An 18,136-nucleotide genomic window follows, 5' to 3' on the forward strand; every position below is an offset into this window, starting at 1 on the left:
GTGTATGAGGTAGAGAGATCCTACATGGTGTATGAGGTAGAGAGATCCTACATGGTGTGTGAGGTAGAGAGATCCTATATGGTGTATAAGGTAGAGAGACCCTACATGGTGTGTGAGGTAGAGATCCTACATGTTGTGTGAGGTAGAGAGACCCTACATGGTGTATGAGGTAGAGAGATCCTACATGGTGTGTGAGGTAGAGAGATACTACATGGTGTGTAAGGTAGAGAGATCATACATGTTGTGTGAGGTAGACAGACCCTACATGTTGTGTGAGGTAGAGAGACCCTACATGGTGTATGAGGTAGAGAGATCCTACATGGTGTATGAGGTAGAGAGATCCTACATGGTGTGTGAGGTAGAGAGATCCTCTATGGTGTATAAGGTAGAGAGACCCTACATGGTGTGTGAGGTAGAGATCCTACATGTTGTGTGAGGTAGAGAGACCCTACATGGTGTATGAGGTAGAGAGATCCTACATGGTGTGTGAGGTAGAGAGATCCTACATGGTGTGTAAGGTAGAGAGATCATACATGTTGTGTGAGGTAGACAGACCCTACATGGTGTGTGAGGTAGAGAGATACGTAAAGTTAGTATAATTTTTCTCATTCCAAGCCTTAAGTTGAGAAATGTCCATGATCGCCGAGAAGCGGGAGAATCCCAAGAGAAACAAACACAACCATCGTTCTCAACACAACCACCATTGCCACAACCACCACAACCCTTTACAACCACTGTCACAATCACAGCCGAGGACTTTTATATCCACCACTATCACCATCACAAATCGTTATAAAAGGAAATAATATATGAAATGTAAAATAGAAATACTTAAGATAATAGATATCATACAAACATTAATATTTGTGATTATTCTTTTTTAACAATATAAAAAAATGCCAAAAAAATATACATCCTTTTTATATATACATACATACATGCATATATATATATATATATATATATATATATATATATATATATATATATATATAATATATATATATATATATATATATATATATATATATAGATATAGATATATATATATATATATATATATATATATATATATATATATATATATATATATATATATATATATTGATCGTTATTAAAAGAAATAGAAAATAGATAGAGATAATGAAAATAGTGTAATATTATATAAACATTAATTTTTGTAGATAGGTTTTTTGAACTTAAAGTTCTAAAAGAATGCGAAAGAAAAGCACACATCCTTCTGTTATATGTATATAAAGAAATCAATGCTGAGTCAATGGCCGGTGCACATAACGAACAGTAATGTCGGGGTGCGTCGCTATAAAATCCGTAACCAGTGTGTTTGTGTCAGTTGGAGGCAGCTGTTGGACTTGCAGGGGTTGTATCCTGCGATGCACATTCTGGGATCTCACCTCCCGTGCCATGATGGCTGCCCGACGCCTCTCGAAGGCGTACTGCAAGTGTTTCAGAACTACCTCCAGTTTGGGTCGTGCTTCAGGATCATATCTTGTGGCCTCTCTAATTGTAGATACCACGCGTAAGCGGCGTCTCTTATAAACTATTTGAAGTATTCTAATAAGGAGGACGGCATATGAGAACACATCAGACTTTCTTGTGCTAGGTTGGCCACGCTTCACCTCAGGAGCCATCCATGGGTAATCCTCAGGATCGCTCTCGAGTTCATTAGTCATGTCCTCGAAACATGCAAGTCCCAGATCGATGATGTTCACTCTGGGTGACTGCGGATCGCCGCTCACGACCACATTGTTAGGCTTTAGGTCATTGTGGATGAGTCCTTTGCGGTGTATTTCAAGAAGCTTTTGTCCAACCATCAGTCCAGTTGCAGGAGATCGTAGCCATCTGGTCCTTTGCCTTTAATGATATCCTGGAGAGTGTATTGGCCGCAGTAGGTCATCAAGATGGCTGGTGGTTCCTCGGAATAAGCCAACAACATTGGGACTCCTCCAGCTCCTTCCAGCAAAACCATGTATTGGCTCTCTCGCATGAGACGCTCATCCTCAGAAAAGTGAGACACCTTCAGAACGGCCAGTTCGTCATGCCACTTGACGAGGTAGGCAGTCCCGTTCCCCCCTTCGCCCAAGGTGGCCAGGCTTTCGGAAACAAGCAGTTCCAATGCTTTTCGGTCGATCTGAGTCATGTTGAGAGGAGAACCTTTGGTTTTGTGATGGGTATCAGCAGAAATTTACCACTCTCAATGTGCAGGTCCGTGGATGTGATTTCGATGCCTAAGTTGTTTCGTTGCCTACTGATCTTACGTTATATCCTGGATATACAGAAAATCATAGTTAACTCCTCAGGTAACTGAGTTAACAGTGATTCAATGACTTCATTACTTGAAACCCTGAGATTTGAATATAAACTATCTATCTGTCTATCTATATATCTATCTATCTGTCTATGTATCTGCCTATCTATGTATATTCATTCTTTATATATATATATATATATATATATATATATATATATATATATTTTTTTTTTTTTTTTTTTTTTTTTTATACCTCGTCGCTGTCTCCCGCGTTTGCGAGGTAGCGCAAGGAAACAGACGAAAGAAATGGCCCAACTCCCCCCATACACATGTACATACATACGTCCACACACGCAAATATACATACCTACACAGCTTTCCATGGTTTACCCCGACGCTTCACATGCCTTGATTCAATCCACTGACAGCACGTCAACCCCTGTATACCACATCGCTCCAATTCACTCTATTCCTTGCCCTCCTTTCACCCTCCTGCATGTTCAGGCCCCGATCACACAAAATCCTTTTCACTCCATCTTTCCACCTCCAATTTGGTCTCCCTCTTCTCCTCGTTCCCTCCACCTCCGACACATATATCCTCTTGGTCAATCTTTCCTCACTCATTCTCTCCATGTGCCCAAACCACTTCAAAACACCCTCTTCTGCTCTCTCAAACACGCTCTTTTTATTTCCACACATCTCTCTTACCCTTACGTTACTTACTCGATCAAACCACCTCACACCACACATTGTCCTCAAACATCTCATTTCCAGCACATCCATCCTCCTGCGCACAACTCTATCCATAGCCCACGCCTCGCAACCATACAACATTGTTGGAACCACTATTCCTTCAAACATACCCATTTTTGCTTTCCGGGATAATGTTCTCGACTTCCACACATTTTTCAAGGCTCCCAAAATTTTTGCCCCCTCCCCCACCCTATGATCCACTTCCGCTTCCATGGTTCCATCCGCTGACAGATCCACTCCCAGATATCTAAAACACTTCACTTCCTCCAGTTTTTCTCCATTCAAACTCACCTCCCAATTGACTTGACCCTCAACCCTACTGTACCTAATAACCTTGCTCTTATTCACATTTACTCTTAACTTTCTTCTTCCACACACTTTACCAAACTCCGTCACCAGCTTCTGCAGTTTCTCACATGAATCCGCCACCAGCGCTGTATCATCAGCGAACAACAACTGACTCACTTCCCAAGCTCTCTCATCCCCAACAGACTTCATACTTGCCCCTCTTTCCAAGACTCTTGCATTTACCTCCCTAACAACCCCATCCATAAACAAATTAAACAACCATGGAGACATCACACACCCCTGCCGCAAACCTACATTCACTGAGAACCAATCACTTTCCTCTCTTCCTACACGTACACATGCCTTACATCCTCGATAAAAACTTTTCACTGCTTCTAACAACTTGCCTCCCACACCATATATTCTTAATACCTTCCACAGAGCATCTCTATCAACTCTATCATATGCCTTCTCCAGATCCCTAAATGCTACATACAAATCCATTTGCTTTTCTAAGTATTTCTCACATACATTCTTCAAAGCAAACACCTGATCCACACATCCTCTACCACTTCTGAAACCACACAGCTCTTCCCCAATCTGATGCTCTGTACATGCCTTCACCCTCTCAATCAATACCCTCCCATATAATTTACCAGGAATACTCAACAAACTTATACCTCTGTAATTTGAGCACTCACTCTTATCCCCTTTGCCTTTGTACAATGGCACTATGCACGCATTCCGCCAATCCTCAGGCACCTCACCATGAGTCATACATACATTAAATAACCTTACCAACCAGTATATATATATATATATATATATATATATATATATATATATATATATATATATATATATATATATATATATATATATATATATATATATATATATATATATATATATATATATATATATGTATGTATGTATATGAAGTAGTGAAGATAAAGAATCAGATAAACGATCTACGACAGTGATTTCAGCTCAAGAGCAGTAAATATGGCGGAGAATTCAGTTTGTAGTGAAGATACCCAATTGTATATTGTGTATATTTTCTAATCTGTCAAGTAGGGAAGATAAAGAATATGTAATAAACCCTATGGTCGTGATTTCTACCAACTCAAGAGCAGTAAATATCGCGGGCAATTCAGTTTTCAATGATGCCCAATTGTGTATTATATTTATCATATTATAATGCAATTGTGTTAAATAATGAAGATAAAGAATGAGAGAAAAACTCTATGGCCGTGATTTCTACCAGCTCAAGTGCCTTAGATATGGTGGACAATTCAGTTTTAGTGAACATGCCCAATTGTACATTGTATGTATCATATGGGACAGTTCAGTTTGTAGTGAAGATGCCTTACTTTGTATTGTATATATCATATTCCAAATTAAGGTTGGCAAGTAGTGAAAATAAAGAATTAGAGATCATTAAACTCTATGGCCGTGATTTCTTCCAGCTCAAGTGCAGTAAATATGGTGGACAATTCAGTTTACGGTGAAGATACCTAATTCTATATTGTATATATCATATTGTACTCTACGTGTTTATATATATATATATATATATATATATATTATCCCTGGGGATAGTGGATTAAGAATACTTCCCACGTATTCCCTGCATGTCGTAGAAGGCGACTAAAAGGGGAGGGAGCGGGGGGCTGGAAATCCTCCCCTCTCGCTTTTTTTTTTTTAATTTTCCAAAAGAAGGAACAGAGGGGGCCAGGTGAGGATATTCCAAAAAAGGCCCAGTCCTCTGTTCTTAACGCTACCTCGCTATCACGGGAAATGGCGAATAGTATAAAAAATATATATATATATATATATATATATATATATATATATATATATATATATATATATATATATATATATATATATATATATATATTAGTAAAAGAGAAGAGAGGCATTTGGACGAGTTTTGCAGGGAAATAGTTCAAATAGCCTTTTAGGTTGGCTTTGGATCCGCCATTGAAAGTAGTTTGGAAGATTTGGGGGATCAGATCAATAAGGTTAAGTTCACTACAACCTCATATTCACTAACGTGTATCTTCACTACTGGCTTATTTTCACTTCATTATATCTTCACTATACCCTCATCTTCACTACACACGTTATTTCTACCATACCATCATCATTGTACTCCCTGATGTTCACTAAAAGTAGTTCTCATCTTCAATACACAATCATTTTGAATAAACTTTACTCTTTAATAACCCTCATCTCTACTAAATTCGTATCTTCACTACATTCGTATCTTCACTACAACCTATCTTGACAATATCCTTATCATCACTATACTCTTCTTCACTACACTCTCATCTTAACATCATTCTTCTGTTTACCGAACTTAGTTCAAAGTCTGGCTTGAACGTAGCTTTGGAAAGTTTGTGTTCATCATTGTGTTACCTCCTTATTATCATTGTAAAGGCAATTGTCACCTTTCCCTAACTAAACCCTCATCGTCACTACACTCTCATCATTATCATTACTTCTTGATGTTCAATACAAAATTTTAACATATACATTTATCTTCACTACAGAATAATTTTCATTGCACCTTAATCTTCATTACTCCTTGTTTCAGCTACATTCGTATCTTCCATTCATTCTTATATCTTATATTAGTTACATCTTTACAATATCTTTATATCTTCTCTGTTCCGTCTTTTGGAAAATTGAAAATGAGAGTAAAGGATTTCCGGCCTTCTGCTCCCTTCCCTTTTAGTCGCCTTGCACGACACGCAGGGAGTACGAGGCAAGTATACTTTCTTCCCTATCCCCAGGGATAACAGCATCTGGTGTTCCCAGACGGTCACCCATCCAAGTACTAACCAGACCCAACGCTGCTTAACTTCCCTGATCGGACGATATATATATATAAATATATATATATATATATATATATATATATATATATATATATATATATATATATATATATATATATATATATATATATATATATATATATATATATATATATATATATATATATGTATAGATACAAGACTGAAAACAATGAATTTTCCAAATAAAAAATGGAGGCGCCGGGGTTTGAACCCGGGTCCTCTCGCATGCCAAGCGAGTGCTCTACCACTGAGCTACGCCCCCAAGAACATATTTTGTAACATAGTATTATATGAAGTACTGAGATTACCACGGCAAAATAGTGTTTGACCGACCGTTGCCGACTAGCCGGCAAAATAACCACAGGGTAAATCTCCATGTTGCTGTCGTGTTTTCCTCTCAATTTTCCACGAAGAAATGAGTTTTACTTTTTATTGTCGTTGCAATAGACTGGAACTAAGCAATAGACTGGAACTAAACAATAGACTGGAACTAAGCAATAGACTGGAACTAAATGATAGACTGGAACTTAGCACTAGGCTGGAACTAAGTAATAGACTGGAATTAAGCAATAGACTGGAACTAAGCTGACCTGGTATGAGGTCAGAGCCCTCATTATCATCCCTGCTAACTACCGGAAGCAGATTAAGTCGTTCCACAACCGATGTCCGGCCCATGTTAACTCTGATGTGCCCAGCAGTTGGAGGAGGATCGCCAGAAGCTTCTGGAAGATTTCAAGGACGTCTTGGTGGACCTGACCCTTTCAGATAAGGTCGAAAACCTCAATTTATTGTGAAGATCTTCACTATAACGTTGGACGAACATACTGAATGTTGCACACATGTGATGCGGACAAAATGAAAAAAGAAAAAGACAAAAAATATGTTTGGTGTGGGTCTCGAACCCACGACCTTGAGTGTGTGAGACTCACGCTCTACCACTGAGCTAACCAGACAATAGAAAATATGTCTGTTTCTTCAATCTGAATTAATGAAAATCTTTGCGAGGCAGCGTTAAGAAAAGAGTGATGTCTTTGACGAAATTTACTTGCTTGGCTCCTTCTTATGTCCCTCATTATCGAAAGTAAACATACTGAAGGATATATATATATATATATATATATATATATATATATATATATATATTGGAAAGGATCACAGTTTTGCGCGTGATCAAGTATATTCCTATGAGTCCACGGGGAAAATAAACACGATAAGTTCCCAAGTGCAGATTCGTGTAAAACTCACATCATCAGGGGAGACACAACAGAGAAATATAACAGTCAGTTGATATACAACGAAGAGACGTAGCTAGGACGCCATATGGTAAACATGTGATTGTCCAAGACAGACAACAAGCGTATCATAAACTTATTATGTGGACAAGATGAATTCCTTACAAATTTTATCATCATTAAATTTATGCACTTTGTATAGACAATCACTTATATCAAGATTATAATTCTTTGTGCATTTAATGATGGAAGATTCAATGATATTTCTCGTGGTACTTGAGTTAGAGTTAATAACTGAGATGGCATTATTAACTCTAATTCCAGTACCACGAGAAATGTCATTGAATCTTCTATTATTAAATACACAAAGAATTATAAACCTTGAGGAAGCAACATGGCGGTCAAAAATAAGCTGCAGGAATGAAGTTTATGAATGGAATATCAGTGAGACGAACTAGTTGATGAATGAATGAAAGTGTAATAAAGTCATGATGAATGAATGAAAGTGTAATAAAGTCGTGATGAATGAATGAAAGTGTAATAAAGTCATGATGAATGAATGAAAGTGTAATAAAGTCATGATGAATGAATGAAAGTGTAATAAAGTCATGATGAATGAATGAAAGTGTAATAAAGTCACAGTTTAAAAGTACAAAATATGAATGGCAGCCAGGGAAGAGTGGCCCAGGTAAATGGAAGGGTTGAAAAGTTCGCGTTATGTGACGAATTTTGATAGATTTTGCAAGTTTCCTTTCCTATGATGGAACGTAAAAGTTTGTGCTTATTTCTAGAGACAGAGTTCATAGGTTTATGTTTTAATGATAAACATCAAAGGATACCATTAATTTAACTGACTTTAAAAATGTTCAACTAAATGAAGCATTACATACACAAGCTGTTTTTTGGTGGAGTTAAAAATTCGCATTTTTTGCTAGTTCTAAAGTAGGTGTTAAATTGACGGACTTAAAAGTTCGAGTTTCAGCTTTAAACCTTGTGTTTGTATGACGTATCTTAGAGTACTTGTTAATATAATGCAAGTGGAAGGTTTACGTTTAAAAGATGGTGTTTAAATGCTACATAATGAATGACAGAGTTAAATGGATAGATTTTAAGTTCGCGTTTACGTGGGCCACTTTAAGGTTAAGGTTCGTACGTACCAGGTTGACCAGATGGCGGTAGTGTGTAGACACAGCCATACCAGGTCGTATTTATCATCATTAAAGTCACCTTCCTTACTTACTTATGGCGGCGATGAAATTCACTGGTTCTTGATTGTGCACCAATTAACCTATCAGATAATGGTACAATGTTTGCCTGGTGTTGCATATATCACGTCTGTTGTTGAAACACAAGAATGCCAGGTGACTTTGGGAGTGGATGATAATGTAAAGATCAATATAAATGTGGGAAATCTTGAACCGCCATCACCAGACACAACACATGTTTGGATCTGGCGGGGGGAGGGACTTGCCTGTGACGTCACGATGCCCCGCCTCCAGCCTGGCGCCGCTCTGTGTGTGTGTGTGTGTGTGTGTGTGTGTGTAGCCCCTGGGTTCATGTTGGCCACAGCCACCCACCGGCCGGTGGTCAGGTCAGTGGGCGGTGTGTGTGTGTGTGTGTGTGTGTAGTCCCTGGGTTCATGTTGGCCACAGCCACCCACCGGCCAGCCGGGTGGTAGTTTATAACTAAGACTGGTAGTTTCACATGCCACTTGGAGTGTCCCTCACTACAGAACTTGAGCAGCTCTTATCCTGAGGTGGAGCAGTTGATCCTCTCCACCAGGCTGGTACACTTGGTCTGCACCAGGTGGCTCCCTCCTGGTCATCCTGAGTGGTTGGTTGCTGTGTGGGATTTAATGACCACTGACTTGTGAAGGTCATTAGACCAGCCATCATTTGATCATCTGATAAAACATGAAGCAACGCCAAATATTACATGATCCATCTAAACTATTGAGAATGATGAAGTCTGATATTGTTACGTTACGTCATCCAATCTTGCCACTCACATGTTACGGTAATCACGACTACATACATAGTGTTGTTACGACTGATATTACTGTATGTACTGTAGTAAAGTACTGTGGTTATGTGGACACCAGACGAGACCATCATTATGATGTGTCACCAACATGTATCTATAATGCTTCTATAACCAGCACGATCAAGAAGGTTATAACAACATTATCCTTGTGTCACCAACATGTATCTATAATACTTCTATAACCAGCATGATCAAGAAGGTTATAACAACATTATCCTTGTGTCACCAACATGTATCTATAATACTTCTATAACCAGCATGATCAAGAAGGTTATAACAACATTATCCTTGTAGTTGTTGGATCAGTGTAGAGCAGAGCAATACCTGGTGAACATTACTTCCTGGTGGCCGCCATAAATACCACCAGTGTTTATAAGCTCACACATCACCAGGGGTTAAGATATGGTGTTATCCCTCACTGCTCTATATAGCACCAGCCACGGTGGCTGGGCCTCCACCTTATACCTCACTCCTACTCTTCTATATCCTTAACTTCCTTGTGATCATCTCACTTTGAATAACTAGATCTTCACATAACAGTTGTTTGTTGTTGTTGTTGTTGTTGTTGTTGTTGTTACATGTTGTAGGTTTATGTTCTGCCACTGGACGACTCGTTCTCTGATCTTACCCAACAAGTAATTTGTTGTGTCGAGATTCGTCAGGTGTTTATCATACGGAGTATGTAACACGTAAGTCTGTCTATCGTTCACTATACTGGATAGTAACTGGTAAAGGTTATTAAAGATATCTACACCAGAATCTGTACCTTACGGCAAAACATACAAATCACGATATTTGCAACATGATAACATGTTTGACTTAATGACCATCAGCAGGTAAGGTCATCAAGCCACACTATACATACGTTAGACAGTAACATCAGTTGTATAACAGGATGTATATATGTGGTTGGATTTAAGGGCTATCACCTAAAGGTCATGAAGCCAGAATGTGAACCATAACCACTTACGGGTGGAGTCCGGTAACATCTTTCATAGCATTATGTCTCAAACAGAATAAAGTAGTCAGTTTCTGTTAAGTATTCTGCACTTCAACTGATTAATGCTATGATAAGGATGAAGAGAATTACAAACCATGAATACTCATTGTAAGGATCACATCAAGGATGAAACATATATAACTAGAAGTGTTAAGGAAACAAAGATGGTGAAATACCTTGACCCGCCCGGGATCACTAGCACCTGTGGCAATGGACACACCTTTGTAATGCTTGATCACTTACAACTGATCAACTTTATCACGAAAGTCTTAGGTATTGTCCCTCAGAAGAATGCTTTACAAATATCTATAGAACACGTATCTATGTTAGATAGACGCCATTTCTAGGAAATATCTTCACTTGGGACGTGTAACACTTGTGTGGATGGACACAACTTTGTAATGCATGATCCATTACACGAAATGAACTTCACTAACGAAGACATACAACGCCTCGCTGGAGGACATTCAACAAATCTCTATACCGAATTTTTATTATAGATACAAGACATTTGTTTAAAGTGAACATAAGATTTATGATACAAAAGGGACGTAATAGTATATAGTTTGTTACGAAAATGAAATACTCCTGCCTTAAACTAGCTCTGTTGTGTTGTTTTTCTTTTAAATCCCCAGAGAAGGAAAAGTTCTGTTGTTTATGATAATATAGATTTGTTTTTATCACCTTATTTGAATTTCTTATAATCTTTACTGATTCTAGCTGAAACGCATTGGTTTAAACAACCATTAAAGCTCAACACAACACATAGTCCTTATAAACAAATAATCTATCAGAACAACATTATGTTTCATCAGATTCCTTAAGTTTTCTGTAACATTTTGAAGTACATAACATATTCCCAAGTCTCATCTAGCGCACCACTCTCTTCACCCCAACATTCTTCTTTTCTGAAAATCCCTACAGATCTTCACCATTGCCTCCACCAGATAATCTTATTATACTTAGTCGCTGTCTCCCGCGTTAGAAGGTAGTTCAGGGAAACAGACGAAAGAATGGCACCAACCCACTCACATACACATAGACATACATACACGTCCACACACGCACATATACAAACCTATACATTTCAACGCAGACAAACAAATACATACACAAACATATACGTATATACCCATGTACATATCCATACCTGCTGCCTTTAACCATTCCCATCGCAACCCCGCCGTATATGAAAATGACCGCTCAAAATCTTTTTACACTTAATCTTTCCGCCTCCAATTTGGTCTCCCACTTCTCCTCATTCCTTTTAACATTGACACATATATCCTCTTTGTCAATCTTTCCTCACTCATTCTCTCCATGTGACGAAACCATTTCAATACACCCTCTTCTGTTCTCTCAACCATACACTTTTTATTACCACACATCTCTCTTACCCTTTCATTACTTAATCAAACCATCTCACATCACATATTGCCCTCAAACATCTCATTTCCTACACATCCAACCATCTCCGCAAAACCCTATCTATAGCCCACGCCTCGCAACCATAGAACATTGTTGGAACCACTATTCCTTCAAACATACTCATTTTTCCTTTTCGAGATGATATTCTTTCCCTCCAGCATACACATTCTTCAACGCTCCCAGAACCTTCGCTCTCTCCCTCAACCTATGACTCGCTTCCGCTTCCATCGTTCCATCCGCTATCAAGTCCACTCCCAGATATCTACAACACTTCACTTTCTTCACTTTTCTCCATTCAAACTTACCTTCCAATTAACTTGTCCCTCAACCCCACTGAACCTAATAACCTTGCTCTTATTCACATTTACTCTCAGCTTTTTTCTTTCACACACTTCACCAAACTCAGTCACCAGCTTCTGCAGTTTCACTCCCGAATCAGCCGCCAGCGCTGTATCATCAGTGAACAACAACTTACTCACTTCCCAAGACCTCTCATCCACAACAGACTGCATACTAGCCCCTCTCTCCAAAACTCTTGCATTCACCTCCCTAACTACCCCATCCATAAACAAATTTAACTACCATGGAGATCCCACGCACCCCTGATGCAAACAGACATTCACTAGGAACCAATCACTTCCCTCTCTTCCTACTTGTGCAGATGCCTTATATCCTTTGTAAAAACTTTTAACTGCTTCTAGCAACTTGCCTTCCACAGAGGATCTGTATCCACCCTATCCTATTCCTTCTCCAGATCCATAAATGCTACCTAAAAGTCCATTTCTGTGTTTCTCACATACATTCTTCAAAGCAAGAATAATAGTAATAATGATGATAATAACGATAATAGTAATGACAATAATAATAGTGATGATAATATGATAATAATAATAATAATAATAATAATAATAATAATAATAATAATAATAATAATAATAATAATGATAATGATAATAATAACAATAATAATGATAATAATAATAATAATAATAATGATAATAATAATAATAATAATAATAATAATGATAATGATGATGATAATGATAATAATAATAATAATAATAATAATAATGATAATAATAATAATAATGATAATAATAATAATAATAATAATAATAATAATAATAATAATAATGATAATAATAATGATAATAACAACTTATGCGTACATATATATTTCAGCGCATACATACACAGACAGCGAGACAGTGGCAGGAATACACAACAAAGGCCACATTCGTTCACACTCAGTCTCCAGCTGTCTTGTGTAATGCACCGAAACCATAGCTCCCTTTACACATCAAGGCCTCACAGACCTTTCCATGGTTTACCCCAGACGCTTCACATGCCCTGGCAATCTTTCCTCACTCATTATCTCCATATGTCCAAACCATTTCAACACACCCTTTTCTGCTGTGGACCACTTTAACAAAGGTTACTACGTATTTACCCAATTTCGACGTCATTTGAATCAGGTAAATTGCTGGACGAAGAAGTACTATGGCGGCGGTTACCAGTGTGCGCAGGACGAAAACTGTTACTACAACGGCGCCTCCAGCCAACAGCCTACAACAGAAAATCAAACTGAGTGCTGCAACGATGAAGAATTCCTTGATGAGGCCCCGAGGAGAGAGAGGATTCTTGAGGTGTTGTTGGTAATGATTGTGCCATAGTCTCCAAGATCACTGCTTTTCTGAAGACAACTGACCATACAGAGATACTGACCTTTGTGACCATCTTTACGATGAGTACAAGAATGCCAGTGAGCATCATCTTTGCCACCTCCACGACAAGTGCCACAACTATCTCATCCAAGAATATTATAAGGACTTTCGGTGTGACCTGCACAGCGTAGTCAACCGTTCTAATGATAGGAAGCATTACCTCCTCCACCACCATTCTCACGAGGATGATGAACACTAAGAGGAACATAGTCACCTGGAATATGAGTTCCCGCACGATATTCCTCACAACTCTCCGCACAAGACCTACGAGCCATCTTACTGCGCTCACTACCAGAGGGTCCATTAGGCTCAAGAACTCCTGTTCGAGAACGAAGCAGGTGACTACAATGACCCAGATGGTGTAAAGTGCCAGGCGAACACTCTTACGAAGACATGAGAGAAACACACGCCTGCACATACCCACAAGGTACAACAATGCCGGTGCTAAATATGGGAGGGTAACCAATGACCAGGTGGATCCACTGCGCCATGGTAGCCGGTCCAGGAGCATGAGCAGCATTTCCTTAGGTTTTGTTGATCCAGTTTTTGGCAGGACACGTTGAACGTTTTTGTTCACAATGCGCATGATGATGGATGATCTGTTTTTGTTTTAGTGAGAGATTGTTGATGACATGTTCTCTTGATATCCGGGGTAGGTAATATAGTATGGTTGTAAACTTCGTATGGTTGTAGTTAAGATTTTGTATTGTCTCGAGTAGTTATGATAATACTTTTGGTAGGCATGAATATGAGCATATCAAGGATGGTTAATCCTGTTAAAATGTAGGGTAGTTATGATAAGCTTGAAGACAGGAAGAGGCGTGTGTTTTGATAGGGAAGTGTAGTGTGCTACGTAGAGTAAGGTAAATATTTGATAATGATATGTGTATGGGAAAGACGTCACCATCTTTTATCACACACGAAAGATCACTACTGCTGTAATGTACGTAATGTACAACAATGATAATGCATAAGTTAGAGTGGTGAATATAGTTGCATGTTATGAATGGTAAAGATGACAGCGATCAAAATTGCAGTGAATTTATTCATGAAAGTGATAATTATGCCTCTGGTGGGGATTGGTAACTGTGTTAAGGGAATAATAACATTTCTTATTAATAAACCAAAACGCCGACACTGTTTCCCTTGATAGTATCACATGCCATCCTGTTCACTCACGGGTCAGGTTAAGAGCTATCTTCACTACACACTTTACGTTACTTGAAAATGTTTTTGACCTGCTGGCGCTTACAGGATCATATCAAGCATATGTTCACTATACCAGGATGATACTCATTGCTGAAGAGAAAAACGAAATGAATCGCACAACCAAGATGCTTTCTTCATACAAGGATAATTGTTTATCTTATGTATGACATACATAAACATACTTGCTTGCCATCACCCATTTCTGGCGCTACCCCGCCCCACAGGAAACAGCACCGATATTAACAAACGTGACTGAGGACTTAAAAAATCTGGTAAAACATAATGGTCACTGTGATGAATGATTTGTTTATCATAATTATGTATTGTGTTGCATTATAATGATTGTTCAGAACCAAGATCTTTAAGCCTGAATCCTTGATATTATATAAGAAATGATAAAACGTGTTAAATGCATAAATATTTATGATTATAAAGAACAGAATGCGTTATCATGAGGGTATCTAAGTGAAAATGCAATACAAGGAGCTAGTTTAAGGCAGGAGTATTTCATCTTTTAACAAAATATTTACCTCTACCTCCCTTTTCTTTCATCATCATTTTTTATGTTTACTATCATTAAATGCCTCTTATCTTACATAAAAATTCTGTATAGGTATTTGATTAATGTTCTCCAACGACTCGTTGTATAACTCTTCGTTAGCGAAGTTCATTTCATGTAATGGATCATGCATTACAAAGCTGTGTCTATCCACACAAGTGTTATACATCCCGGGTAAAGATATATTCTAGGGGTAACGTACATATAACATATGTAAGTCTTCTATAAATATTTATAAAAAGTTTTCCTGAGGGACAATACCTAAGATTTTCGTATTAAAGTTTATCAGTTGTAAGTGATCAAGCATTAAAAAGCTGTGTCCATTGCCACAGGTGCTACTGATCCCAGGTAAAGGTAATTTCACCATCTTTGTATCTTTAACCTTTCTAGTTATACATGTTTCGTCCCTGATTCCATTCTCACAATCGATGTATGTGGTTTGTGTTGTCTTTATCCTTAACATATCACTAGTCAGTTGAAGTGGAGAACATGCTTCTGAGCCTAGCCACTCTACTCTGTCTTCCACATGCTATTCAAGAGGTGTTACCGGATTCCGCCTATAAGTGTTTACGCCGGGGGTAACAACTAACCTCCGGACGGCTTCTTGTTTTTACTTTTGATGATTTGAAACATTTATTAATCATATTTGGTTTTATGATGTCGATAAGATTGTTGGAAATTGTATATAGTAATCTTTATCTGTTATTTGATGAACTTTAATTCATCAAAGATAAAGTTTGTGAATATTGATTGTTTATCTCTCGTTGTTACTGATGTAAATTTTTTATCTAACAAAATTCTTTCATTTGATTCATAAAGGATATTCTTAAGAAAAACGTAAATAATTTGTCATTAGTCCTCATCACACAAAATAAAAGTCTGTTTTTTCAAAGTTTTCTCAGAGGATGATGGTAACATTTTGAAGAGCAGAAACTCATAACAGAATCCTTGAACCTCGTGTTAATAGCAATTACATTACTTTTCTCTAAACAATTCTTTTCTACAGTGTGTAAAACCCTGATAAAAAGCCTGCAATATAGATACTGACGCAATTATCTTTATGTTATTGAAATTATTATTGATTTCTACATGTAAAACATTTATCTGCAAAATAGAAATCTTTATGTTAGATATGTTCATCTTAACGATATCATGTAACATATATTTCTCTACCTTGTGCTCCAGAAAAGTTATGGGATTTTATTTATTATCGCATCAAATGTTTAGCTTGCATACGATATCCCATGTATTTTCACTAGATGTCCACAAGCAAAATATATTTTTGCCATATGTATTTAACGGTAATCAGTGATAGGTTGTTAGAATAAGTAAATGTGTAATACATTACTAGGGTAGTAAATCCTTCGTCCATCACAGTATACCGTAAGAGTATCTAAGGCTCACCCTAGCTGGGGTTTACATTGTTGAACAACGTAATGCTTTTTGGTCGGTTTAGGTTTCTTAATTGTTGACTACAGGGACGAGTTTATAAGGAAGTGAGGAATTTGGGAAGGGTTTATTGATGGGTGCCGGGAGTGTGGTGGTGATGATGAAGGATCAGAGAAAATATATTATGTCGGAGGTCAATAGATCCTGGTGCTCGACCCAGAACCTTGACTAATCGTCTATAAGAAAGTGGTTGTTTATGTTTGGCCAAGTCCCAGCTTGGCAGGGGCTCTGGTCTTATGACACGCTGTTATCTGCCTTTATTTGGCATGTATATTTTTTTTATGAGCTGAAATTATAAGAATATGTAGAAAGAGTTGGAAACATACTATTGATAGAATACAAATCTTCTTTGCAAGTTTTTATGCTGCTTCTATGCGCTTTATAATTCTCTTAGTGGAAAACTAGTTGTCTTAATTTGTATATGATTCCTAAAAAGAAAAAAGTCATTGGCTTATGATAAGATGCTTAGATTTGATAAATCTTTCTTTTAAGAAACTAATCTCCTCATTTTTTGTCAATTTAGCAAATAGTGGCTTGTGTCAGTGTGTCTGTCCCTCAGTATAGCAAGTCAAGTATTACTCCACCGTACAACAACTACAACATGGCTTGTGTCAGTGTGTCTGTCCGTCAGTATAGCAAGTCAAGCATTACTCCACCGTACAACAACTACAACATGGCTTGTGTCAGTGTGTCTGTCCGTCAGTATAGCAAGTCAAGCATTACTCCACCGTACAACAACTACAAGGTCACAAATGAGGGGACAAATAACATATAGGTTGGGTCACGGAAAATGCCTAATGAGCTGAGGAAAAGGAAGGACATTACATACACTGGCTTTATCAGTGAATCATTTTGTGATGGTTGTGAAATATTGGTCATGTGTAGAAGATGGTCCTTGTACATGAATCATGCTATATATTAGTTTCACAATATGTTACAATGGTGTCTTTATCTGGTGGACTGATATGTGATACAATAAATGTGATCTGTCTTGATCTATAATTCTCTTCAGAAAAATCTTTGAAACTTATATCCGATTTTTCGCACATACAGTCAAATTGTGTTTACGAGTTTGATAGATTTTCCTGATATTTGATATGTATAAGAGACATTGATTACTAAAAGCAATTTCACGATGGCAAAATCAGCCAACATTATCAACTGGTGCGATGACGCAAGACGACTGCAGAAAGATTAACAGCGTATCGTTGTACAGTGTACAATGGTGGCCAGTGATATTCACTGTAGGTATACGCAAAATGATGTACTATGTGCACATAGCAGGCAAATTAGAGGATCACAATAAGATTTAGAA

The 18,136-nt window shown here is 37.7% G+C and overlaps 1 non-coding gene across 1 annotated transcript; it reads right to left on the reverse strand.

Annotated features, from left to right (window-relative positions):
• Positions 1-6,367: 6,367 nt before the first annotated feature.
• TRNAA-GGC (transfer RNA alanine (anticodon GGC)) lies at positions 6,368-6,439 on the reverse strand. The gene has a single exon. It is a non-coding gene; the product is annotated as a tRNA-Ala (tRNA).
• Positions 6,440-18,136: the final 11,697 nt, after the last annotated feature.

Source organism: Panulirus ornatus, unplaced genomic scaffold (assembly GCF_036320965.1).
Source record: "Panulirus ornatus isolate Po-2019 unplaced genomic scaffold, ASM3632096v1 CTG_3798_pilon, whole genome shotgun sequence".
Classification (NCBI taxonomy): Eukaryota; Metazoa; Arthropoda; class Malacostraca; order Decapoda; family Palinuridae; genus Panulirus; species Panulirus ornatus.